We start from the raw sequence: 27,067 nt of genomic DNA on the forward strand, positions 1-27,067 counted from the left end.
GAGTACATACCTTTTAAATCTGATATTGTCCTTTTTATTCTTTCTCGACGTTGGGACAGAATCCTCGGCTATGCAAATCTTGGGTGGCCCTCATGGAAGGAAATTCTGGAGACCCGCTGAACCAAAGGCAGCTCTACATTTTGAAATTAAGTCAATTTGTAATGAGTAACAAAGGTAGGAGTATTGGACCATGTTGCTGCTGCACAAACATCATTGACAGACTTTCTTGACTAAAAAGCAGATGAAGTGGCCATGGCTCTAGTTAAATGAGCTTTAGTCATTTCTAGTAAAGAAAGGCCCTGGTGGGAATAAATCCAGAAAATGCAATTAATCATCCATTTAGCCACTTAGAAACTGGATAACCCAACTGACTTTATGAAAAGGAAATGAACAGCTTGTCTGTTTTTCTCAATTCTTTTGTTATCTGTAAATAAAAATGTAACTGTCTTTGCACATCCAGAAGATCTAGCATAAATTTTCCACTGTTCGAAAAAAAATGGAGAGAAGACTGGTAAATGAATAGTTTGGTTAATATTAGATTCAGAAGTCACTTTAGGTAAAAAAGAAGGGTTGCTGCATAAGGTAACCCTGTCTTTATGAAAAACAATGTAAGGAGTCTTTGATGAAAGAGCTGGAATTTAGAAATCATTTTAGCAGAAGTAAAAACCATTAAAAAGGCTGTTTTCCAAAATAGAAACTTTAAGTAATTTTTTGCTGAAGGCTCAAAGTGTTTTGAGTCAAATCTTGCAGTACCACTGTTAAATCCCAGGGAGGTGATGTTTATTTTACTGGATGTCTAAGTAGGAAGGTGCGTTGGAAGCAGCCAAACAACACTTCTTGTCTCCTGCATGAAAATTTGACATGGCTGCCAATTGTACTTTCAACAAGGAAAAACTAGCACCTTCTTTAAAAAGAGAAACTAGAAAGTCTAGTACAGCAGAGACAGGGGCAGTAAAAGGGTCAATGTTGCTTCTCAGAGCCCAAAATGAAAATATTTTCCATTTACTCTTGTAAATCCTTTTGGTGGAATCTTTTTGCAAGGATAACAATATGGCAAGTACTGGGGAAGAAAGCTTGGGCTGTCTGGCTATTAATGGAACTGGAGAAACCATGTGCTTAGTCCGACGGCTGGGATATTGGGTTAATCCATCCCCAATGGATGTGACAGTAGGTCTGGATGTGGATCCAGTATACAGGGAGGATACCAAGGATCACAAAGATGAGACTAATGGAAGGGGAACCACACCCGGTAAGGCCAAAAAGGGGCAATGAAGATGACCAAGCTCTTCAACCAACTTGTTTTCTGTAAGAATTTTGGGATCAGAGCTACTGGGGACAGGTGTAAAGGAGACCAAAGGGCCAAACGTGGACTACAGCATCTCTCGGTGACCCCCCAGAGGAGGGATCAGGGTAAAGTACCTGCTACATTTGTAGTTGTGGGGAGATGGAAAGAAATCACAGCATGGTTGGCCCCAATGACAGAAAATTTTCTATGCCACTGACTGATTGAGAGACCACTCTTGAGGCAACAGAATGAACCTGCTGAGTTTGTCTGATAGCACTTTGGTTTTCCACAGAATGTGCATCGCAAAAAGAAACAGGGTGGAAGAGAACACTGCCACACCCTCATGGCTTCTCAGCAAAAGGGGTAAGACTGAGTTCAGCCTTGTTTGTTGATGTACCAGACCACAGACATATCATTGGTTTGAATCACAATGGTCCCTAGAGGAACAACATCTTGAAATGCCTGCAATGCTAAAAGAACTGCTCTCATCTTCAGAACACTGATATACAAATTGGTCTCTTGGGGGGACCACATGCTTTGGACTGTCCTTCCCAGAAAATGCCCACCACCCCAGTTGGGTAGCATCCGTTGTTCCTTTGGCCAACAGGGAGAAAGAACGAAAGGACGACCAAGGTAAATGCTGTCTGACTGGACCCACCAGTGTATATGGTGTTTGAGTAAGTTTGACTGGAAAGACAGGGCTTGTTGAAGGAAAGACTACTGAACATGAAGAGTCTATTGAGTGACATGCATAAGGTAGCAACTTAAGGGGATTTAAACTATTGCCATGGAACCTAAAGCTTGAAAAATTAGTCTAGCAGGAGGAGTAGGAAGACACCACATTTGATGAACCTGCGATCTGAGTGTGCATATACAGTGAGAAGGTAAGGAAGCAATCTGAGTTGTTGTGTTCAGATGAACACCAATAAACTCCAGGCTCTGTACTAATGTTAGTTCTGATTTGGCAAAACTGACTGCTATACCTACTGACTGGCAAATCTGGAGCAAACAATCTGTGGACTAAAAGATGCATGGTTGGGGAAGTGAGGAGCCTGTCGTCTAAATACTGAAACACTCGGAATCCTTGTAGTCTCAGATGAGCTGCTACCACTGCTATACACTTGGTAAACACCCTGGGGGCTGCAGTAAATCAAAAGGGCAGGGCTCTGAACTGATAGTGACTGGCTCCCAGTCAAAAGCATAAGTGTTTCCGGGAATGCCTGTCTATTTTGATGTGATAGTACACATCCTGAAGATCTATGGAGCACATCCAGTCGTTCTTGCATAGAAACGGCAGAATGGACTAAACTGTGACCATTCAGAACCTTGACTTCTTTATGAATTGGTTTAATTTGCTTAGATCCAGAACTGGTCTCAGGTCTCCTGTCTTTTTTGGCACTAAAAAGGACTGCAAGTTCCAAATCCTGTTTAGTCTGGTGGGATCTCTTGGATGAATCTTTTGTCTAGCAGCTCTGACTGGGTGGAACGTCGGAGAGCTTCTTTCTTTTGGAAATTGGAATCTTGGAAAAAAGAATGAAGTAACCTGGATGTTATTATTTTTAGCACCTAAATATCTTTTGTTATAGCAGCTCAGACTTCTGGATGCAAGGACAAATGTCCCTCAACTACCTCCAGAGGTGAGCTGTCAGGCAGCACTTCAGGAGCGCTGAAAGGGTCTATCCTAAAAATAATCTCGGGAACCCTGACTTTGTGGACCTCCTCTGCCTCGAGGACGGCATCTTCCATTCAAACTCCTTCCTCTGCCTCTGAAGTAGTTGTCTCCGCGTGAGTCCAGGAAAAGTCCCTGGGATCTGCAGAACCACATTTTCTTGCCACCTCTCTGATTCCTTGAAAAAGTTTGTTGAGGGGTAGAAAATGTAATTCTTATAGCAGACAGGATCTTTCCTTCTTGTTCACTGCAGGTAAGTGTTTCTTTCACAGATGGGCCAAACAAAGACTTTCCATCAAAAGGAGCACTGATGAAAGAAGAGTTGAAAGGCTCCACAAAGTTGCATAGCCATATCCAGGTACATCTCTTTATGGCAATATCTGAACCAACTGCCTGTGAGGCACCTTCTGCTGCATGACAGATTAACCTCATGGATGCACTGGAAATTGACAAGAAAGTGGCCAACTGATGAGATGATCTTTTGAAATCCTCTGCAGACATGGACTCTGAGACCACGTTTGATGGTTCTTTTGTCAAATCACTCTGCAGCCTTGTAAAGTGTGCCAGTTAGTTTAGGGACCTCAGGGCGAAGGTTGCTGAAGCAAATACATGCTTTCCAAATCTGTCCAGCACCCTAGACTCTCTGTTAGGGAGGTGGACAGAGGAGCTCTGCTCTGTTAGCGCCTTTTTGGTGACTGGCACCATAACCACTGCATCGACAGGGACTCCTTTACTTCCAGTAGAGTTTATCCTTTGGTGGAGCTAAAAACTTGTCCAGGTAATGCGGGATAGATTCAACAGAATCTGGCTCCTTCCATGCGCAGTGAGAGACTAGGTTGATGAGCTCACCCTCTGGGGGAGTCACCCAAGATGTAGAAGAGCCAGCACCAAAAGCTTCCAGAAATGGATTATCGGTGAAATGCCTCCAAATGAGATGTCATCAGGTGGTGATCTGGGGGATCTCCATGAGATCAGTATTTTCAGTGAGAGATTCCAAAGGAAAAATCTATGTGTCTCCTCTTGCTCATTCTCTACTGGTGGACCTCCTCAGGGGGATGTTCTTCGGAGGTGTCAGAACAGAGGGGAAGTTCTTCCATAGGAACTGGCTATTCCTGTGGAACACGTCTGATGGAATCAGAGCTCAAAACCATTGATGGAATAAGAGTAGGATCAGAGGGAGGATAATAGACTGGATCCCTAGAATGAAAATAGACCTTTTCCACAGCTTCGAAGGCAGATGGACCTGGAAAAGCCATGGCCACTCACATCAGAGCTGAATGTTCCAGCACAGGTAGATCATGACTCCGACCTGATCCATGCCTTGAGGAGAAAACCAGACTTGAGCTATCTAGTGCTGAGACTCCAAGGGGCAGGGATGGATCTGACATCATTGGAGTAGACCTCAACCCCCACCGATCTGAGGCTTTGGCTCCAGGACTCGTCTCGATCCGAGGCATAGGAACAGAACTGGCCGAGGATACAGTCAGAGTCAAACAGGTAATTCTCTTTGAATCAGACACCAGAACTCTCAGAACAGCTGGATACTGAGGCTCCAAAACTGAAGGACGGATTGGAGAAAGTGATAAAACTGTGTAGGTAGTGGCAGGAAGGCTCACTGATCCAATGGCAGATAGAGCCGAGATAACCCCCATCTGGATCTGTGCTCTGAGGAGCTTTCACATCATCATCCTATCCACATCCACTTCAAAAAGACTCCTGGAGGACATGATGGATGAAATAGTAGACTGAGGTCTCGAATGTATTTTAGCTGTCTGCATAAAAGAAGAATGGAGACAGGGGGAGATAGAGTCTATCACAAACTTGGGTGAGTGAGTCATCGGTGTAACAGATGCTAGGCTTAGGATCTGGTGATTTAGGATCTGTAATTTGAGTGGTAGGACTGGCTGAAATAACAATGGGATCCAAAGGCTTAGGACCCGAAAGCTTAGGGACAACAGGCTGTCTTTTCTGGTCCGATGAACTCAAATCCGATGATTTGGGAAGTTTTAATGGTGGCTTCGAGAAAGTCTTGGGAAACTTTGGAGGCAAACCCTTCTTGTGCTACAACAGAGCCTTTGAAGACTTACTGTGGGTTTCAACCCCTGAAGAGGAAGAAGATGAGGGAGGAAGCAAACCTTTTAAGTACAAGCTTACTATGCCTGTCAGCTAAGGTTCTTGAATTAAACCCTGCACAAATTGTACAGTTTATATTTACACCAGTTGCACCTAAGCAATAGACCCACTCCTTGTAGGCATCCAAGTTAGGGACTTTATGCCCACAAGAAGTGCATTTTTTGAAACCTGTCAGCTTGTCAGCCATGACAGAAAAAATCCACAGAAAAAAATAAAAGTGAGCTGAAGCAAGGACAGATTTTTTTTTTAAGTCAGAAAAATACCACCAATGGTAAAAAGAATACCCTGTTTAACAGGGTAGGAGTAAGATATGATGGAAGAAAGGCAGAATACCAACAATGGTATGTTGATAGACTACTATAAAAACAGTAGGAGGCCTGATGCAGAAAAAATTCGAAAAACTAAGAGAGAGGTTACAAATATTATGGTAAAGGTAAAAATATAGAAGAAAAAAAATACTGAATAAGAGACTTAAACTTAGTCACAAATATCTAAAAAGTAAGTAAACACTACGAGAGAAGGACTGCATGTCCGTGCATGATGGTGGCAAATGAGATCGGAGGTATTGGGGATGGACTAGGGCACCAGTATAAGGCCAAGTTGGATCAGAGGATTGGATCTGTGACCCATTCTTTGAGAAAGAATGAAAAGGACAACATCAGATTTACCTGTTGCCAAAGAAAGAAATGGAAGTTCAGGCTTTCTGGAAGGATCAAAGGACTGCCAGGATGGGGCGGTTGAAGTCCTTTGTAAAGTCATCCTTTATTCTTGGGGGGGTCCTGCCTTCTTTTTGCAGCCACCCTGTCATTGCTTTTTAAATGTTTGCTTGCAAGCAGTTTGCTGGACCGTTTGCTTTTTGAAGAATGCTGTGAAGGAAGCATTGAATCCCTTAGCAGACATGGTAGGAAGGAGGGCTGAAATATCTGAGAGATACCTTGAATCAGCTTTCCTCTCTCATCACATTTTTAAAGACCTCTTCAGCAGAAGATCCAAAAGCTAGTTCTCTGTCCAAGGAAGACTTAAAAATATCATTTTTGACAACATCTAGGAGATTTTAAGAACACATCCAGGCAAACCTCCTCATGCGAACTCTAGTGGCAGCAGCCCTAGAAGTGGCAACAGCAGAATCATTCAGACATTTCAAACTGTGGGTAGGCACTTGAGACATACAAAAGCAGATTTCTCCTCACAAGAGGTAACATATATCTAAATATTCTTAATATTCTCACAAAAGGCAAGCATAAACTTCAACATACATGCTTGACATCTGAGAATTCTAAACACAAATGTTGCAGAAAAATACACCTTTTCCTTAAATCTATCAAACAAAGTCTCATAGGGCTGACAAAACTGCATCTTCCTTGCCAAGAGCACTCCAATAGCCTCAGAGGATGTGTCTAACTCCTGGTCCATGGTGGCTGCAGGGACTACACCAATGTGAAAATAATATATGGTCTGAGACACCAGTTCTGGCTACAGCAGAGTCACCCAACTACAGATGAGGAACTTTAGCAGCCTGCTGTGGTGGCAATGGCTATTTGACAACTTTCTTCTTTTTGTACATGGAAGAACTGAGGAACCAGTAGACTGTTCAATGTTTAAGACAAAAAAGGTCCCTGATTCCTAGGGATGCCTGTCAGCAATAGTCTATATAACTGGTAAGCTGTAAAAAAATAACTTTTTCCTATCTTAAAGAATTAAGTTTAACAGACAAAATAAGACATTTGCCATAAAAAGTACAGTGGAAGTTTTTTCCTCAAAGGAACTTTTCTGCCCCACAATGGAACATCAAAAGCACTCTAACCAATATATTTTTTTTTTGGGGGGGGGGGGGCAAGCCCACCTGCTAATTAAATCTACTAACCCTGTGATTACCTTATAGTGGGGAAAGGAGGAAAAAACAGCCCCTGCTGTTCTGCAATCTTGTGCAACACGTTACCAGCTTTTTAGTGCTGCTAAAAATCCAGAAGCACATAGCTTCAATTTTCCATGTTTTGACATTCCGTGGTCAGTCTTATGTGCTTCGATACTATGAATGTATCCTATTGTACCTGTACTAATTAAAGTGCATGACTATAAGATATTACTCTGTACTGGCTTGTGACAGAGAAAAAAGTCTGTGTGACTACATTGTAAAATTTTGTGCTATAATTTCACTGACAGGATATTGCTTACATTGAAGATCTGGAGTTTTAAACTTGTTCAAGTAAATATGTAAGTTAGCATACAAGATTAAGGCTATGAACTGCTAACAAGCTTCAGCCTGAGGTCCAGGGCTTGATTGTCTCAGGATAATTTGCCTAGGATTGTCAGCAATTAACTTAACTAGACAGTGTTCCTAGACTGTGTGTGAAAATGGTTCATGTGGATGTCGTGCTTTACACAGGTGAACAAATACAAAAAGACGCAGATAAAATGTGGTAGGAAGGCAGAAGTAGCATTTTGTTTAAGTGGGGCATAACAATGTCTTAGGTTACACTAGCCTCATCCATCCTCCAGTAACCATAACCTGTTGTAGTGCCTTTGGTGGCTGAGGGGCTCTAGGTATTGCAAAAGGGCTTGGCTAAGAGCTGCACAAGAGTTTAAAGTAGACTACAACATCAATGGCATGTTATGCTACAGTGACAGGATGGTATTCTGGCAAGTCAAGACTTGGAGGGTGATGTCCCTCTGAAAACAGGCCTGCTAATGGCTAGTATGATCCTACAGCAGACAGTTGGAGTTTTCCCAAACTGCTGTGGAACACATAGGCTGCTGCTACTGCAGTAGACTTTGATGCTATGCTTTGTCAAGTTACAAGTCTCAGCAAAGCATCAGTCCGGCATGCTAACAGTTCCTCTGTAATGCAAAGCTACTTCATTTACTTGAGTTGCTCTTACTTACAAACCCACTGTGCCTATAAAACTCCTGATCATAATGCGAGTTCAGTGCCTATGGCTAACAGCCACATCACAGTGCCAGCTATAATCTGCAGTGTTATGGACTTGTTTAAGACATTTACCCTTTGGATGGGGGGATAGTGAGGTGCCATAAACAGGAGCATGAACACAATAGCACTGATACTAGGCACACAGCAAGTCCCAGACATACTGCTGCTCACTAACCAGGTGGAAGCAGGAGACGTGAGCTGAAGCTAATGACCCACAACTGTGTGACTGTTAACTAGAAGACATGAGTGGTGAAAGCTGCAAAGCAAATAATCAAAATTCACGCCTCACAGACAGCTCTGTGGTTCTGTGTTGGAGGATATGGGCATACCTCTCAACTGCTACATTTAGACATACTGCTATGACTTTGGCTCTCATATTTAGCCTTATTCCTCTCAGACTTGCTAATCTCCTCATAAAGTCAGATCTAGTTATAGGAACATACCTAACAAAACCTATACAACGACTTCTTATCTTTTACAATGTATGTTATAGTATAAGAAGAACTGCTGCAAAAAATAAGCAAGTGTTTCTCTTTCTGACCCTCTGCTATGATTTTTAATGCTTGGAGGTCGAGAGGTATGGGTATGAGAAAGTCTGCCTTCAGCATCAAAATGCATTTACTGTGAAATACCACAGCTCCTTAATCAAAGCACAAAATATAGCAACTGTAAAATATGCAGACTGAATAAAGTATTCCTATAATCACACTGCTCTACAAAATAATAATAAATCATTTTGTTGGGGCTGTATTCCGATGCACGCCAGTCTGATCTCTATATATACCATCCCCACCACAAAAACCTGAGTCATGTAACATCACTACAAAGCACAGAACGTATGACAAACCAAACTCCCAAGACTGATTTTAATATAATATTACACAGTTTGACAACAGAGCACATGATCAGAGGTTCTGCAGCTCATCAAAATTTCAGTCAGAAGGTTATTATCAGTAAGATGAATTTGTAACCAAATATGTGTCAGACTTGTCAATCCTTAGGGTAATGTGGCATGTTAGCAGAGGAGAGGGCTGGAGAATGGACAGATCAGGAGGGATACTATGGTCTGAATATGACTTTATCTACAACATACTATACAAAGTAACAAGACAAATTTTAGTCAATTTATGCTTTACCATTTGCTTAGCAGTGGGGCATCAGCAGTACTTTCAACCTGTTTTTAACTCACAAAATACAGTATGAAAAAGCTGATGCTGTGCCAAAGGAACAGGGAGAGTTACACGGCAGTTTTGCAAGTATTTTTGTCAAAGAGGTTTGTGCACTCCTACAGTTGAGAATTTTATGCTGCACTCCAGAAAAGAAGAAACATCTTCGTTCATATACATTTACTATTTTATTCATTGTGTGTATCAGTTTTAAAGTTACTCACAGCTAATGTTCTGTGAGGATGAAAAATAACAAGTTAATTTAAGGAAACGTTACAGAGGCTGGGTGCAGTCAGCCTACACATTACACTTGATAGTAAGAGTACAGGCATGTACTAAGCAACAGGAGCAAATATCAGTATTATGCCCTGCCTCTATAAGTTATTACTTGCAAAGTGGATGCTGGGAGAAAAACTGTGCTAGGCAAATAAGTTAGTGGGTTACATACACGTCAGTTTACAAAGTCCACTGAATATGTGAGAGAAACAGGCAAATGTAGTTTTTTTAAAACAGAATTTGAAACAGTTGCACACCTTGTTGCTGGTTGTGATATACTAATGGCAGAACAACTGTATACTGAAAGGCATAATGATGTGGCAAGACTGTTGCACTGGGGCGTGTGCAAACATTATAATACTGAAGTAGCTGAAAAACACTGGAAACATGAGCCAAAAAGCATCATAGAAAATGATGAAGTTTGCATCACATGGAATCACCCATCATCAACAGTTCAAATGATAGATGCGAGAAAACCAGACATTGTGGTCCATGAAAAGAAGACAAAAGTAGCATTGATCATTGAAATCGCTACACCCACTGACTACAGTGTCTTGTGTACAGAAAGACACAAAGTCATAAAATATCAGGATTTGTAGGCAGAAACGAAAGCAATGTGGAAGAATGATACCCAGACAGTTCCAACAGTAGTAGGAGCAAGGTGTCTTATAAAAAAAAATCTACAATCATTTAGATACATTACCGATACATGTAACTCTGTATAAATTGCAGGAGTTATTACTGGGCACACTCCGGGTGCTGCAAAGAGTACTTCTGACTGGCATCATAGATTGAAACAATACTAATTTCATGAACTTTAATTACACTTTGACTTAGGAATGGGGTCCATTCCCGTCATGGTATTAGAAAAGCAAAAGACTTGCGAGAAATTTAAAAAAGGGAAAAAGGAAGGCATTTTACAGCAGTGATGACATGGAGCACTGTTCAGGTGAGTTAAAGTCTAAGTGATGGGACAGCATACAGGGGCTAAATAGGAGCAGTTGACTAGTATGAAAAGATGGGTATTGAGGAGTAGAATGCAGACTTTTTGGGTAGACGCTATCCAAAGGAGATGGTATTGGGGCCCACATAATGAATTTACTGGAATCAAACATGCAATAATAATAAGGCAGTGTTTGAAGGTAGTCCTCACACACAGTTTCAGTAAAGCTGGGTATGAGACCTGTAGGATTCTTAGTAATACCTACAGTGCGAGGACAAAACCCTGAATCTGTTTCTGCATCTTCCTGTTCAGATTCAAAAATCTTGAATCGTTTCAGAAAAGAGGCATCCTTCTTCTTTTAACAGACTCTACAAGAAGGATCAACAGCCTGAATTAAACCCTGAGCCACCCCCACTAAACTACTCCTTTCCAAAGAAATTTGAGGAGGACTACATACATATTTGTTTTTCTGTTTCTTTTTGACAGGAAAAATTGGGCTCTTACTAATGGCAGCTGCTGCTTCCCAGGAATGGGCACAGCATTCTGACAGAACAGGGAAACCTTCCTGTTCCCTCTCCCAGGACAGACAAGAGTGGCTCTTCCTTGCCCACTGAGGGGACTCCAACAGCCACAGAGGATGTGGCTAACCTCTGGTCCATAGTGGCTGTAGGTGGGATCCCAGAGGGATTCAGGGTAAAAGATGAGTAGTCCGAGGTATAATAAATGTTCACAGCAGAGTCACCCACCTGCAGCCGAGCCAAACTGCTAGTGCCTGCTGTGGTGGCAAAGGCTGTTTCCTTTACTTTTTCTGTTTGCGGCTGGAAGAAGGACCAACCATGGTACTGATAATCTGTTCCATGAGCAAAAAGAAAATGGTGCTCCTTTCCTGGGGAAGACAAGCAGCACAGGCCAGTAAAACTACCTGTCCACAAAAGTTACTTTTTTGACAGAAAAAAACACACATTAAAAAACACTTTTAAACACTATGACAGCACAACAATGGAAAATTAAACATGATTTCTTCACAGAAAAATATGTTATCAGTTAGTTTACACTACTTAAAACTGACAGATAAAAAACAAGTGCTCCACTTAAAAGTACAGTAAAGGTACTCTGGTATTACAGAGAAACTCTCCCAATTGGGAATTAACTAGGTGGGTAGCCAATTGGCTCACCAAGAGGACACATACTGTGAAAGTGGCTGACTTCACCTCTAGCAAAAGAGTCACCAGTGGCGTACCAAAATGTTCTGTGTTGGGCCCTTTATTGTTCGGAATTTATCTTTCAGAAGTCCAGTCAAACTTGGATGGCCTGTGGCTGACCAAGTTCGCTGATGATTACAAATTGGGAGTAATCACTGAGTCCCCCAATGATGTTAATATGCTGCAGACAGGGTTAATGCAGACAAATGACTGGTGCTAAAGTAACGTATTAAAGCTAAATGCAAAAAAATGCATTATTATTCCCTTTGGGAAAACTGACATCCCTGCTAATTACATTATAGACAGCATCCCCCTTAAGTGTAGACCCAGAGGTACGTAATCTAGGTGCTCAGGTTAATAGCAATCTGAACTCTGACCACCATATATACACAGTAGTACAGAAATCATTTTTTTTTTAATTTCTCCAACACTTTTGGGTTTCTAATACCTGACGGGAATGGACTCCATTCCTAAGTCAAAGTATGACTAAAGTTCATGAAATTAGTATTGTTTCAACCTTTGATGTTAGACATAAGTGCTCTTCACAGCTCCCGCAACGTGCCCAGTACTGACTCCTTCTGCAATTCATATGGAGTTACATGTATCGGTAACATATCTAAGTACAATTGCAAATTCTTAAAGACCCATTGCTCCTACTACTATTGGGACTGTCTGGGTATCCTTCTTACACACTGTCCTCATTTCTGCCAGCAAATCCTGGTATTTTATGACTTTGTGTCTCTCTGTACATAAAACACTGTAGTCACTAGGTGTAGCAATTTCAATGATCAATGTTACTTTTATCTTCTTTTCATGGACTACTATATCTGTTTTTCTCGCATCAGTTTTTTGAACTGTTGGTAATGGGTGATCCCATGTGATATAAATTCATCATTTTCTATAATACTTTGTGGCTTATGCTTCCAATATTTTTCAGCTACTATAATATTATAAATGTTTGCACAATCCCTAATTCAACACTCTTGCCACATTATTATCCCTTTCAGTATACAGTCCTTCTGCCATTAGTATATCACAACCAGCAAAAAGATGTGTGACTGTTTCAAATTCTGTTTTACAAAATGTACATTTGTCTGTTTCTCCCACTTGTTCAATAGACTTTGTAAACCAATGTGTATGTAGCCCATTATCTTGGGCCACCAATATTAACCTTTTGTCTTTTGGTTTAAATTTGCCTCTCCCTAACCATTCCTGCATTCGATCCTGATCAACATGAGGTTGTTCCAAGTTTTCTGTACTTGCAGCTTTTCTTGCCTTCTCATCTGAATCTTCACCTTATATTCTTTCTTTGTTTTTTTTTTTGGCACATTCAGTTGCTGCCTGATTTTTATCTACTTCTGGTTTCATTTCCATTCCCACTTGACACCAATATGCTTCTGCTAAAATAAGCAGGAAAGTCATCTTAGATTTATTCTTCTCGTGTTTTAAAACGTTTACTACATGTGGGTCTTGTGAGGTCAGCAGATAAGTATGCAGTCCTACAATTGTAGATCTATACATGTAATAAGTTTCGAGGAGGCCCATACCTCCTTCAGAATGGAGAATATATAGCCTTGGTATACAGTGATTTTTATAAATCATTTGATAAGCATGGAGCAGATCCAACATCTTTTGGGGCCAGTCAGTCATGCCAAAACTGTAAGCTAGGACAGGAAGAGCAAACTGGTTTATAGCTTGGACTTTGTTTTTAGATGTCAGCACTATTTCCAGTATTAATTTTAGTCTTTAGTCTTATTTTCGTTTGCTCATGTTTTATTGTTGATCCTTCATCAGTTTTCAATTATCTATAAACTCCCTCTTGCTCAAGTTCTTTCATATCACATTCCTGTCTCAGGCTGATGTTTTCTTGGTGCTGCATCTTTCCTGCTTTTGCACATTTATCAAGACCAAGTGACATTTTTATATCATCTGAAAAGGTTTTGACCACTTGAAGTTGTACTTTCAGTTCCTCATCTGATGAACTACACAGTTTTAAATCATCCACACAAAGAAGAAAAGTCTTTACACTTAGTTGTTTTCTGGCAGCCACATTGTAGCCATGACCTAATCTGTTAAGTAGATAGTTTAATGGGTTAAGGACAAGAGAAAATAGCAATGGTAGCAGAGAGTCATCCTGGAATATCCCCTTTTGAATTTTTATCCCTGGAATAATAATTTGTCCTTTATCATGGCTTAACTGCAAAGTGGTTTGCCACTGTTTCATGCTCACTATAATGTATTTGATCAGTGTAAGGCAGTGGCTTCCAAACTTTTTCGATTCTCGGCTCCCTTGTTGAATCCAGGTTTTCCCAAGGCACCCCCACCCCGTCAAATTCTAACAAGTATACTTTGCAAAATAATACTTTTTTTTTTAATTAAAAGGGTTAGTTAGGTAAAAATAAATAACACACATATTTAAGATCACAAAAAAAGTAACTGTAATTGAACAAATTAATAACACAGGTATTTAAGATCACAAAAAAACATACATTTCAAATCAACTGTCCAGAATTTCATACAATGTCCAGATTTCTATATTTGGTCTACTTCGGATCAAATTTAATAGAAAATTGCAGATTTAATGGATTAAAGATCAGCAAGTAAAAGACAAAACTGTGATTGGGCTGGCTGATTTTGGAAGTATCACAAAAGGTACAGCTTGAAGTTAATCCATCTTTAGAAACAGCAATACAAATAGAGGATGCAGGTATGCTCTCTGGCTAATGACAGGTATGCTCTCTGGCTAAGTGCAAGACATCTGGACAAAGCTAAAAAAATATGGGGAAGAATAAGGCCCCCAAATAAGGGCAATTTTTAAACATTGCTCTTATTTATTTTATTTTATTTTACATTTGTTGACCGGGAGAATCTGACTGGATAAATGTCAATTTTCAGCGGAGGCCCGGGGAGAAAAGCTCCAGAGTTTGTAAATATGCAAAGGCAAGTAAACATATTTAAAATCATTTCACAGATATGGAGACCAAGTACAAAACATAGCATTTTAAAGGTACATAGAGAAAAAAATATTTTAGCTGCAAATTGTAGTAGCAGGATGGGTTAGTTGTATGTCCAGTAATTTCTGCTTGAATTAATGAGAGCATGTCTAATTTGCCCATAGATATGTGCAAATTAGCAATATTGTGTTTGAGTATAATGGTGCAAGAAAGAGGTGGGGTGTACAGTGAGTAGTAGAGAGCTTTCAGGAGTATAGTAGAGCCCATGGCAGATGAGGTTTGTGTATTGAGAATACTAGTACATGCAGTAAGTTAGTATGCAGCGATAGAATAAGAAAGATCTGAGTGAAAAGTGGGTGTAGAGGGTCAGCCTGGGGGAAGGCATGGGCATTGTCTATTGATAAGTAGGTGTTCCTTTAGTATATGTTTAAACTTAGTGATAGAATTTGCTGAGGTAATATCAGGGGGCAGTGAGTTCCAGATTCTCCCTATGTAGTTAGGAAATAGGGAGTCTACTGCTGAGTTGTTGGTTCTGGTGATCTTGATTAAGGTCCTGTCACTAGAGCATAGTTGTCTTGGGTTTTCATGTATTTTAAGTAAATTAGATAGTGTTGGTATTTTGTCAGGACATAGTATGAGTTTTTTAGCGAAAACTAGTTGGTGGAAGGTAATGAGATTTTGAAGTTCAAGCCACTTAAGTTGGTTTAGTGAGTGGCAATGATGTGAATGGTAGGGAGCATTTGTGGCAAATCTGGCAATTTGATTGTAACATGTTTCTAGTTTTGTAATTTCTGTTTTGGATAGGTTGGTGAAGATGGGGGCAACATAGAGAAGTGTGGATAGTAGCAGAGTCTGATCCATAGTAATTTTAGTCTGTTGATTTAGGCATGTTTTATTTTTGTACAGACTGCCTAGTTTTCTGTGCATGTTTTTGATGGTGTGATTTATGTGCAAGTCAAACTTCAGTTTGTTGTCAATTGTAACACCCAGTAGTTTTGTGTGGGAGTCTAGGGAGATAGTGGTACCATCATTAGATATAATATTGAGAGAATCAGTGTCTAAGTTGGATTTATTAGGTTTGAAAATTAGTAATTTGGTCTTTTTGGGGTTCAGTAGCAGGTTTTTACTGAGAAACCAAGCTTCAGTGGTTTTGAAGACTTGTTGGGTAGTGGAAAGGAGTGTGAGGGAGTTGGTGGCTGAGCAGACTAGTGTTGAGTCGTCAGCATATTGTATGACAGTTGCATCTTGGGTGATCTTGTTGAGATCATTAATGAATATGGAAAATAATAGAAGGACTAATATTGACCCTTGTGGGACTCCAATTGTAATAGGGAGCGGTGTGGATAGTTTGTTATCCCAGCTGACTGCTTGCTGTCTGCCTATTAGGTAGTTTTGAAACCAGGCTAGTAAGTCAGTGGCTAGTCCAAGGTCAGTGAGGGAGTCAAGAGGTTTGGGATGGTTGACCATGTCAAAAGCTTTTGATAGGTCTAAACATATGGCTGATGTTAGTTTGCCTAGATTCCGGTTCTGGTTGATTAAGTCGGTGAAGGAGAGAATGGCAGTTGTTGTATTATGGGCTGGTTTAAACCCATGTTGGGTAGGAGTGAGAAGTTGGCTTTTCAACAGGTATTGCATAAGTTGCTGGTGAATACATTTTTCTAATATTTTAGCAAGTGAGGATAATATGGCAATGGGGCGATAGTTGGTAAGGTCTGTACAGGTCCCACCTTTGTGTAGTGGGGTGACATATGCTATTTTCCAGACTGTTGGAATTTTGCTTTCTGTTATTGATCTGTTAAGGAGAATTGATGTTGGATATGCTATCTCATTAGCAGCTATTTGAAGGTATTCTGCTGGAATGTTGGCAGCTAGGCTGGTTGGTTTGAGTTTACTTAATAGTCTTTTTATATAATCTGTGGGAATAGGTTTGAATTGGAAGGTAGTATTGATATTGGTAGTAGGCTTGGGGTTGCTAGTAGTAGATGTTGTGGGTTGTTGATCAACTAATTTTGAAATGGTTTCTATGAAAAATCTATTAAAGGCTTCTGGAATGTCAGTGCTATCATTTAAAGTGGCTGGTGTTGGGGTACTTGGTCTGCCTGGATGGAGTAATGTATTTAGTCCTGCCCAGAGTTTTTGGGGGTTATGTTAGCGTCTATTTTGCAAATTGAGAAGATAGTTCCTTTTGTCTAGTAGAATTAGTTTTTTTGTTTAATTCCTAAGTTTTTGGAATTCTTGTTTGGTTGCTATGGTTTTGATGGCTCTCCACTTTTGCCAGGCTCTATTTCTTTGGATTATCATGGTTCTAGTAGTGCTTGTGATATAAACTTAGAAAACTGCTAAAGTAATAAGTTGTCAACATGCAATATGAAGTCTGAAACTAAAATGTATGTCGATATTTAGTGTCTTCAATCTTCACTAATTTGGCAGAAAAATGCAAATTTTATGAAGAACAGACCTGAAATACGAGGCAAAAATCTGGGCATTCTGCAAAAACATGCACAGCTGGTAACCCCTCGAAGTGGCTCTGAAATCTTCACAAATGCAAACTATTCAGGAGAGTTTTATGCATGCAACTAATGTAAACAAAGAAACACGCAAGATGCAGCTAATTCTGCAAGATACCCGCAAACAACTTCCAGTTCGGCAGCTGTTGCAGAAGAGCAACCGAGCTCCTGAACTACATCCTCCTCATCATCCATCTCAGTATCTTCCAATGAAAAATCTCATGGCAACAGTTTTTCTTTCCACAAAGCCCCAAATGACCCCACATGAAACACTTTATAAACCTTAATGGTTTTAAATATCAGACACCCACCCCTTGCAATAAACCAAATAATGCCCCAAGTGGCATCCAGGCAGCATACAAGTAGTGTAAAGGTGAAATGCTGCTACTATTTAGTACCTGTACTGACTCCTTTTCAAATAGGATCAAGCAAACTGTTCAAACTAAAACAATACAGAATGCCATACAAGAGATAGTGCATGCTTGAAAGAGAAAGGACAGTGTTCCATTGTACTGAAAATTTCGGCTAATCTTATTTTTAAGCGTTATACAAAAATGCACTGAAAGACCTTTAAGCGTACAACTAAAATCACAATTTTGTATGTGTGTGGGGGGGCAGACTTAATAAAAGGAAGGGGTGTGGATTTGGAGTCATTGTACATTATTATTGAAATTCAAACTGCTAATATCAATTAAGGAAGTCTACTGCCTCGTCTCTTATAACACATCAAAGAAAAAAGTATCCCAAGACGATAAGTTAAAAAAAAAGTTAACACTAATTCAAGTACCCACCACCACCACCCATATCTTTAAAATCCCTCATTACTGGTTAAACAGCTGGGAATGGGCTAGGTCTCTTCTCTTTTGCCTAATGAGTTTCAGATTACCAGTGTTAAGGAATGTGAGGTCAAACTTGTAGATCCGTGCAACACACTGCTTTTGCTGGTCAGCCTACTGGAGATTTTTCCAGTGCTTAGACCCTGTCTAAAACACATACAATCACTCCCACGTCAAACTCTAGAAAGTGCAAGGCAAGCACATAACTGCCACAGGGGGGGGTGAAAAATAGAACATACCTTGAACCAGCACAGTCTCAGTAAAAGTAAACAATAACAAACCATGCACCTCCGGTGTAAATGTCACCATAAGTTGATATGCTTGGATACATTCTATTAAGTTTTCTTTAATAACTTCACACACCACAAATACACTATCCCTAGAACCTTGTTCATCCTGTACATGTTATTCCAACAGTGCAAACCTACAACAACGTAAACTCTCTGAGCGTAGACTTGCTCAGCATTACTATTCAGGTACTCTAAAGTAAAGGAAAGTACACTAGTCAAAATAAACCTAATACGAGATTGCAGGAAGGTACACCTGATTACCTGCAGTTGCCCTGGTCTCCTTTATACATGTTGTTTCCGCTCCAGAGCTCCTTCTCGTGCATTTTTCACAGAGCTAGATTTCTAGCCACAAGATCCTAGCACAAACAACAAAAATGACAAACCCTGCCCTCTCTAACACCACAACCAACCACAGACAGCCAATAGGGTGGAGTCATCACCTGGCAGTAAGGGAGTCTGTGATGCTATGAAGCTGCATATAGTAATGCCTCATATAATTCCATGTGTAATAAAACTGAACAAATGAATCCACCTGAAACTGTCATCCCAGTAAACAAGTCTGGTTTGTGGGTCAAGTTTCCAGAACTTTGGTTGATAATAACATTCTCACCCCCTTATAAAGGAAAGTCGCTATAAAAACAAAATCAGATTTGCCAATAATAGACAGCAGGCTCAACCAATTAATAGCAGCAAAGGATTTTTTTTTGTCAGCTTCGTAATACCCACTGCTTTCAACCAGGTGGTGTAGAGACTAGCTAAAATTTAGTAACACATGACCTTGTGGAAATAAAATCGATTTCCTCTTTTGCATCACAGCGACATCATTGTTGTTATATGTAAGTAACCAATGGAGAAAAAAAATCAGGGGTCATAGCCAACCAATCAGAATTCAGGGAAAGATTTTAAATCACTAGAACCCGACTAATGCTGTACTAATGGCAGAACACAGATCTATTCTGACTACAGCAGCTGTACACTGCTGTTATAATAATATTACGGTAAACAAAGAGTTAAGAGGAACTAAGGAAAGAGTACTATGGTAAAAAATATAATGATTCAGTGTTTGGTTACTATGTAATAGTCAACCAGCAACCAACAACTAACATCTGTAGCCTATAACTTTGTCCTGGCCTCAAAATAAATTGCGAACTAATAAGCTTAGGAACTAAGCTTATTATTTTGCGGTTTATTTTGCGGCTAAGCTTATTAGTTCACGGCACGCCTGTGAGGAAGCCACAGCTCTTTTTAAGCACTCTTTTATCCATGAATGTAGAATACTGTCAAATTATTTTTTGCAGACTATCCATGCCATACTTAGACTCTTCCCCTTTTTACAGTTCTCCATTATGACTTTATTTACCAACAAATGATCCTACCTTTTTGTTTTATTGCCATGATTGAGTTTTCTTCTAAATGACTATAAACTCTGTTGGCATCAATTTCAGTGTATAGTTTATACATTGTCGGAAGGCAAGCTATTGGTCTATAGGTTTTAGGATAGCTTGCAGGTTTGCTCTTAAATAGGAGTATTGTTTTTCCTGTTGTTAACCAGTTTGGTATCTCATCGGGGTGTACATATAAGTAGTTCTTACTTATGGATAACTCTTCATGTAAAGATGTTAATGCTTTTAGCCAGAAGTTAGTTACTGCATCTGGTGCTAGGGTTTTCCAATTAGGAGATTTTCTTAACTCTATTTCAGTCTCTTTGGCCATTACTTCATCCCATTTCATATCCTGTACATTTGAACTTCTTATTCTTTCTTCTACTTCTTCTATCCATTTCAGCACATTTGTTGCGTTCCACAGGATCTTGGCAAATATTTCTCCAAAATGTACCTATTTCTTCTTTTTTTGGTGGTGTTTCAATTCCTTCTGCCTTCTTCCCCAACTCTCTATAAAACTTTTTTGGGTTATCAAACTGCTTATATTGTATTTTCCTTTATATTTATCTACACATCTTCTAAGTTTTTGTGCCTGTGCTGATATTTTTAGTTTATTACTTGCAACAGTGCACAATAGATCCTGGTCTGTTCTGATACTGCTCATTGCTTTTATCACATCTAGCTTTCTGAATATTTTTGTTGATCTGTTCCCTCTTCTATACTCTTCTAACAGTGACACTTCTTGGCATAATTGTTTTATAGTTGTTTTCTATTCGATACTTCCATGATGGCATTTGATTTCTCCCCAACCTTTCCATTACTGCCCTGTGTTTTTGTGGTAAGACTGTTATTAATTTAGCTGCATAGTAATATATCCTATTTACTTCTGTTATATTGCATGAATCTGTATGAACAGTCAAAATTACTGTACTGTGTTCTTTTGCTTTACCAAACTTCTAACTTTTTGGATTTTACTGACTTTCTGTAGTCGATTTCCTTCAATTATTTTAATATGTCTGTCTATCTCTGTTAAATCAAGTAACTCTTTTCTTAGATCATTTTCTTCTAAACTGAGGGCACATTCTTTGTTCTCCATTTTCTGCAGGCATTCTGCAGAAAGTTTCAGAGCATCTTCCCTGTGGCACATTCTCTTCAGTTTCATCCTGTGTCATCCATTGCTCTTTCATATGGGAACTCACTGGACTATCACTCCACAACATTGATTGTGTCATTGTTGCTATGGTTTCCTGTTTCTTCCCTTGCTGTACAACTACAACTGAACTTTTGTACTGATTTCCTATGGACGGCTCCATAATATCTTCACATGGAAACTGATCAGATGGTTCCTGCTCCACTGGTTTCTCCTTAACTTGGGGATCCATTGCACTATCCTGCTATGATGTTCTCAGAGTCAAATTTTCTCACTAAATCTTTCACCTCACAGGTAATCCATAACTTTTAGTTATGTACTCACCATAACTTCAGATGTTTGGGATCCATCTCGCCTACATTCTGACTGATGGGTTCGGAGCCATCCCCTGCGCTCCGACTCAGCTGCTGCTTATGAAGGCAAGTCTCTTATTGGCTGAGCTTACTATATCCCAGGATGCACCACTACCAATCCCCAGATCTAGTTTGTCCGCATACATGCACACACGCGACGCTGCTCTTATATAACATCGACAGATGATACAAGATAAAAATAGTAGAACTCAAACCGCTCCATCTCTTCTGATCTCCAAGGCAGGGGAAGGAGGGTGGAGTGTGTGGAGCAGATGGATCCCAAACATCTGAAGTTATGGTGAGTACATAACTAAAAGATGTTATGTGATCCTATCTCAGCCCATTCTGACTGATGGGACAGCGTCCTAGCACCTGAATCCTGGGTGGCTCACTGGAAAACACTCCTGAGTACCGTGGAACCAAATGATGCTTTAGATGCCACATCCAATTTATAGTGGGAAATGAAAGTGTGCGGTTGGACCAAGTAGCCACAGCACAAATCTCGAAATAGCGAGCTTGGAATGAAACATAATAGAGGTAGCCATAGCTCTGGTAGAGTGAGCTTTGATAGATGTTGTAAGTTGCTTATTTGAAGAGGAATAAGCCTGAGTTATGCAATCTCTAATCCATTTGGAAATAGTAGCTTTAGTGATGGTTTTACCCAATTTATTATCTGAAAAGGACACAAACAATTGGCCTGTTTTTCGAATTTGTTGAGTCCTGTCTAGATAGAAGCGCAATTGCCTGTGAACATCCAATTTATGCAAGGTGTATTCCGCTTCATTTGAAAATTTTGGAAAGAAAACTGGTAGCTCTAGAGATTGTTGGAGACAGAGACTAGAACAAACTTTTGGAACAAAAGATGGATTAGGCCTAAGTGATACTCTATCCTTGTGAAAAATCAAGTACGGTGGTTTGATAGATAGGGCTTGAAGTTCTGAAACTCTTCTTGCAGAGGTAATTGCAACTAAGAAGGCAGTTTTCCAAGACAGATATTTCAACTCACATGTAGCAGCCGTTCAAAGGGAAGATGTTAAGGCACGACCAAATCAAGATCCGGATGAAAAACTGGGGTCTTAAAAGCACAGCACCTTTCATGAAAGTTTTACATAATCTGCTGCTCATCAACGGTGGGTCTATGGATTCGTGAAATTTGGAGATAGCTGCTAGTTGGACTTTAATAGTAGAGACTGAAGATCCTTGATTAAACAAGGATGTTAAAAATTTCAAGACCTCTGGTATCGGGCAGTAATAGGGTCTAAGCCTCTGAGTTGAGCCCAGATAGCAAACCTCTTCCACTTACTGAGATACAATTTCTTAGTGGTGGGTTTGTGGGCTGAAGATAAAATGTGAATAACTTCGGGTCTAAGGTGTGATTTCTGACTAAGGTTGGAAGTGGAGGAGCCAAGCTGTTAATTTCAAAGTGTGAAGGGACTGGTGCTGTCGTCCCGACTGATGAATCAGCAGGTCCGAGTTAGATCCAAAACCAAGGACCGCCCAGAGCATATTTCTTTAGGTAGGGGAACCATACCTGACGAGGCAATTAGAATCATTGTGGACCCCAATTGGGAAGCTTTCTGGATGACTTTGGGGAGGAGTGGAACCGGAGGAAAAGCATAAAGTAGTCCTGTTGGCCAAGGTTGGACTAGAGCATCCGTAGCTGCCTCCCTGACGGAGTCAAGGAAAAGAACCTTTGCACTTTGTGTTTTGTGGTGTTGCAAATAGGTGGTCCCCATCTTTTGAAAACCTGAGCTGCTACTGTTTCGTTCAGGGACCACTCGTGAGGAGAGAGAATCGTCCTGCTTAATCTGTCTGCCAGGAAGCGGTTGGTAGCTACTGCCCATTCCCACACCCTCATGGCCTCTCTGCAAAGGGGGTAAGATCTGGTCCCTCCTTGTTTGTTTAGATACCAGACCACCGACATGTTGTCTGTGTGGATAGCGATAATGCCTTGAGGGAGAAACTTGTGGAGGGCTTGTAGGGACAGAAGTACAGCCCTCATTTCCAATACATTGATATGGAGAAAAGTTTCGCCCGGAAGCCAAGAACGCGGAACTGACCTGCCCAGACAGTGCCCCCCACCCGTCTGGGAGGCATCCGTTGTCAAGGTGGCCACTGGACGGGGTATAACAAAAGGTCTTCCCTGATTCAGATTGGATGGCTGAAGCCACCAGCGGAGGTCCCATTTGCACGTTTCTGTAATCAGTATGAGATGATTGAGGGGGAGATCCTGAAAAGACCATTGTGTCGATAACAGCCACTGAAGAATCCTCATGTGCAATCTTGCCAGCGGAACTAGGAGAACCGTGGCAGACATTGAACCTAAAAGTTGCAGGACCAACCTGGCTGGGGCTTTGGATCTTGGAAGCAGGGCTCGGACTTGACCTTGTAATGTTTGAATCCTTTCGGTAGGAAGGAAGATGCGCATCAATTTTGAGTCTATCTCTGCTCCTATGAATCTTATGCGCTGAGAGGGCAGCAAGACAGACTTTGACCAATTGAATGTAATTCCCAGGGAGATGGTGGCTTGTAGGTTGTCTAGTAGTAGATGCCTGGTGGTGGCAGTCAGGAGCCAGTCGTCCAGATAGGGAAACACTTGGAATCCGAGACTCCTCAGGTGAGCAGTCACTACTGCCAAACACTTGGTGAACACCCTGGGGGCTGTGGTGAGGCCAAAGGGCAGTGCACAAAATTGGAAATGACTGTCTCCCAGGCTGAAGCGCAGATACCTCCTGGACGCCTGATGTATCGGTATGTGATAATAGGCGTCCTTGAGATCTATGGAGCACATCCAAACATCCTTCTCCAACAATGGAAGAATGGATTGTAAAGTGACCATTCGGAATTTGGACTTCATGACGGACTGGTTTAGTTTGCTGAGATCCAAAATGGGTCTCAGGTTTTGGCACTAAAAGAACCTTGAGTAATTTCGGATCCGATCTGGTCTGTGGGGACCGGTTGGATGACTCCTTTTCTAGCAGCTTTGAAGCTTCTGCGGCTGCAATTTCCCTTTGACTGGGTGGTGGGTCCAGGATTTTTGGACGGTGGGGTGAGTGTGTGAAGGGAATGGTGTAACCTCCGGCAATAATCCGAAGCACCCATCTGTCCTGAGTAATAGACTCCCAGGCTTTTAGGTGCTTGGCAAACGGCACCCGACTGGCTCGAGCAGCACAGCCGGGCAATCCCTCATGAAGTGTGGGAGGCTGAAGAGCCACGAAAGGACTTCCCAGAAAAATTTCCCGCCTCTGCCTCTGGAAGGAGAATCTTCCTGCTGTTGAGGAAAGAACTCATCTTCCTCCTCTTTTAGCCTTGGGATAAGGCCGAAGGGAGTGGAATAACGTGCTCCTATGGCAGATAAAGTTTTTCCCTCTTGCTCACAGCGGGTAAGAGTGTCTTTACCTTGGGTCCAAACAAAGAGGACCCATCAAAGGGAGCGAAGGAAGACTTGAAGGCCTCGCCAGGCTTGCCTCCGTGAGAGCCACGCCTGTGCCTGCCGCCGCATATGAAATGAGCCTCATGGACGAGTTAGAAATCGATAGCCAACTGAGAGCTAACGGACTGGTCTAGCTGCTCAGCTAGGTTACCGGAGAGGGAGTGTGACAGCTCCTTGACCAGATCCCTCTGTAGTCTGGTGAAATGTGCCAAATAATTCAGGGACCTTAGAGAAAAGGCCGCTGAAGTCAGGGTGCGCCTTCCCATCGGTCCATGCTCCTAGACTCCTTATTAGGAGGATGGACGGACGTTGAACCCACTGCCACGTCCTGCTGTGTAGCAGATGCCACCACCATGGCATCTACAGCCACGCACGCCTTTTCAAGAACTCCTTCTCGGGTGGGGCAGACAAAAATTTGTTAGGGCGAGAAGGCACTGGTTCCACAGTATCTGGATGTTCCCACGCCACAAACCAAATCCAGGAGCTCGTCAAGGGCGGAGACACCCAGGAGGTGGAGGGCTGAGCCCCAAAGGCCTTGAGAAGCACTGACTCATCAGCGGAGGGGGTTTGGAAATCCAGCCTCGTTGCTTAAGGATCTCTAGAATGTCTGCAAATGAGACATCATCCGAGGCGACTTTGGGGACCCCTCCGCATCATCAAGATCAGTGTCCGATGTAAGAGACTGGGAGTCCACGTGCTTCCTCTTGCACGATCTCTTCCTTGGGGCTCCTCCGAAGACAACTCCGAAGAACCCTCAGGAGGAGGAACCCCAGTGGGGTAACCTCAGGCCCGGGCTCCGCTGCCTAGAGACAGGGAACTGCCAAAGACCCAGTCTCCATGCCCAGGAAGGTGCCGGTAGAGATGGCGAAGAAGACTTGGCCAAGGCACTCCTCATAGCTCTGAAAGCCGGACCCCAGAATCCTGGGAGTGTCCGGTCCCGAGCCATGATAGCAGAAGGAAGTCCCGCGACAAGCACCAAGAGGGAGGCTCGGAACCGACAGCATTGGTCCCAAATGTCACCCCGGGTCCAGCCGAAGAAGTCCGAGTGCTAAACTCAGACCAAGGCCGGGTTGGATTAAGGGTCGGAGCCGACCCTAGGATCTCTACTGGCTCCATCAGCACCTGCTCCGGCGGGGCCGGCGGTCCCGGAGGAGGAATGGCAATGGAGTGGGCTATCGGCTCGAAACCATTGGGTCGGAGCCGAAACAAAAGACTGGGGACTGGAACAGTCTTAGGAGCACCCTGTCTATGTCCGAATCTGACATCCTTGATGACCTGGAAGAGACCGAACGGGTCCGAGTAGGTCTCCAACGGCTCCACGGACTAAGGGAATCGGTGCCGAAGAGGACTTCGGCAAGGAGAGAAGTGTCTGGCGGACAACCTTCATCGGCTCCGAGATCAGTGGAGCCGATGAAGGTGACTCCGCTCGATGCCCCAGCCGTCGGCTCCGAGACCAGAGGAGTCGAGACTGGAGGCATCGAGGCAGACCGTTCACCCTCGGCTCCAAGTCCGTGGAGCCGAAGGAGAAGCCTGCCTATGTCTTTTGGCGGTCGGGTCCGACGGACTGGTCAGAGCCGATGCCCTTTTCTTTTTAGCAGGAGAAGGAGAGGATGCTAAAGCTTCTTCAAAAGAGGGTTTGATAAGGCCTTTCAAAATAAGTTTATTTTTCCTCTCTTGGAGGACCCTCGAGGAAAAGACTCCTGCAAATGTTTGGCGCCCAAACAATATACACAGAGAGTCGTCTGTGATTGACATCTTAAAACTGCACTTAGTGCACTTTTTAAATCCTGAAGGCCTAGGAGCCTGTGACATTATGGCAATCCAAACACAGTAAACTAGCCAAGAAGAAACACAAGAAACACACTGACTAACACTATAGAATTTTCCTTGCTCTCTCTTCTTCTTCTTTACTTTTCTGTCCTTTTAATAAGGACTAACACAACACCAAAAGTAGATCCAATAACCTTAAAAATAACAGGAATTAGCCAACAACGAACTGACAGGGAAGGCCCTTCAACTCCGATGGGACCTCTAGTCTGTCAAAACACAGTCACTACACAATATTTTACCAAGGAAAATACTCATTCAAGCACAAAAACCACTAGATAGCTGTTAAAACAGCTTTTGTTGAATTTTAAAGAAAATCCTGACAGGAAAGTTAGTGAAAAAACACTACTTAGCTCAGCCAGCTCGAGACCACAAAGCGAGATCTGGGGATTGGTAGTGGTGCATCCTGGGATATAGTAAGCTCAGCCAATAAGAGACTTCGCTCTTTGGCATAAGGGATCGGCTCCGAACCCATCAGTCAGAATGTAGGCGAGATAGGATCACATAACATCTTCAGTTTCTATTTCTTTAACCTTTCCATTAATAATCCTCTCTTCTACCTTTCCTCTTTGTTATCTTATTTTTGTGTTGTAAAATTTTCCATATCCAGATGCCTTTGCCTGCATTTCTTTTCAAATACCTTTGGTGCTGCTTTTTTGTACTGATTTGTTTTGCTTTCTCCTTTGCATAAATATTGCACCATATTAAATCTCTTTTTCTTTCCGTGTCCAT

At 41.7% G+C, this 27,067-nt stretch overlaps 1 protein-coding gene across 4 annotated transcripts in view; it reads right to left on the reverse strand.

Annotated features, from left to right (window-relative positions):
* The window catches only part of ATF2 (activating transcription factor 2), a 1,040,579-nt gene that overhangs the window by 655,830 nt on the left and 357,682 nt on the right, over positions 1 to 27,067 (reverse strand). The window lies entirely within an intron of this gene.

This window comes from Protopterus annectens, chromosome 6.part1 (genome assembly GCF_019279795.1).
Source record: "Protopterus annectens isolate FY-2018-M chromosome 6.part1, PAN1.0, whole genome shotgun sequence".
Lineage (NCBI taxonomy): Eukaryota > Metazoa > Chordata > Ceratodontiformes > Protopteridae > Protopterus > Protopterus annectens.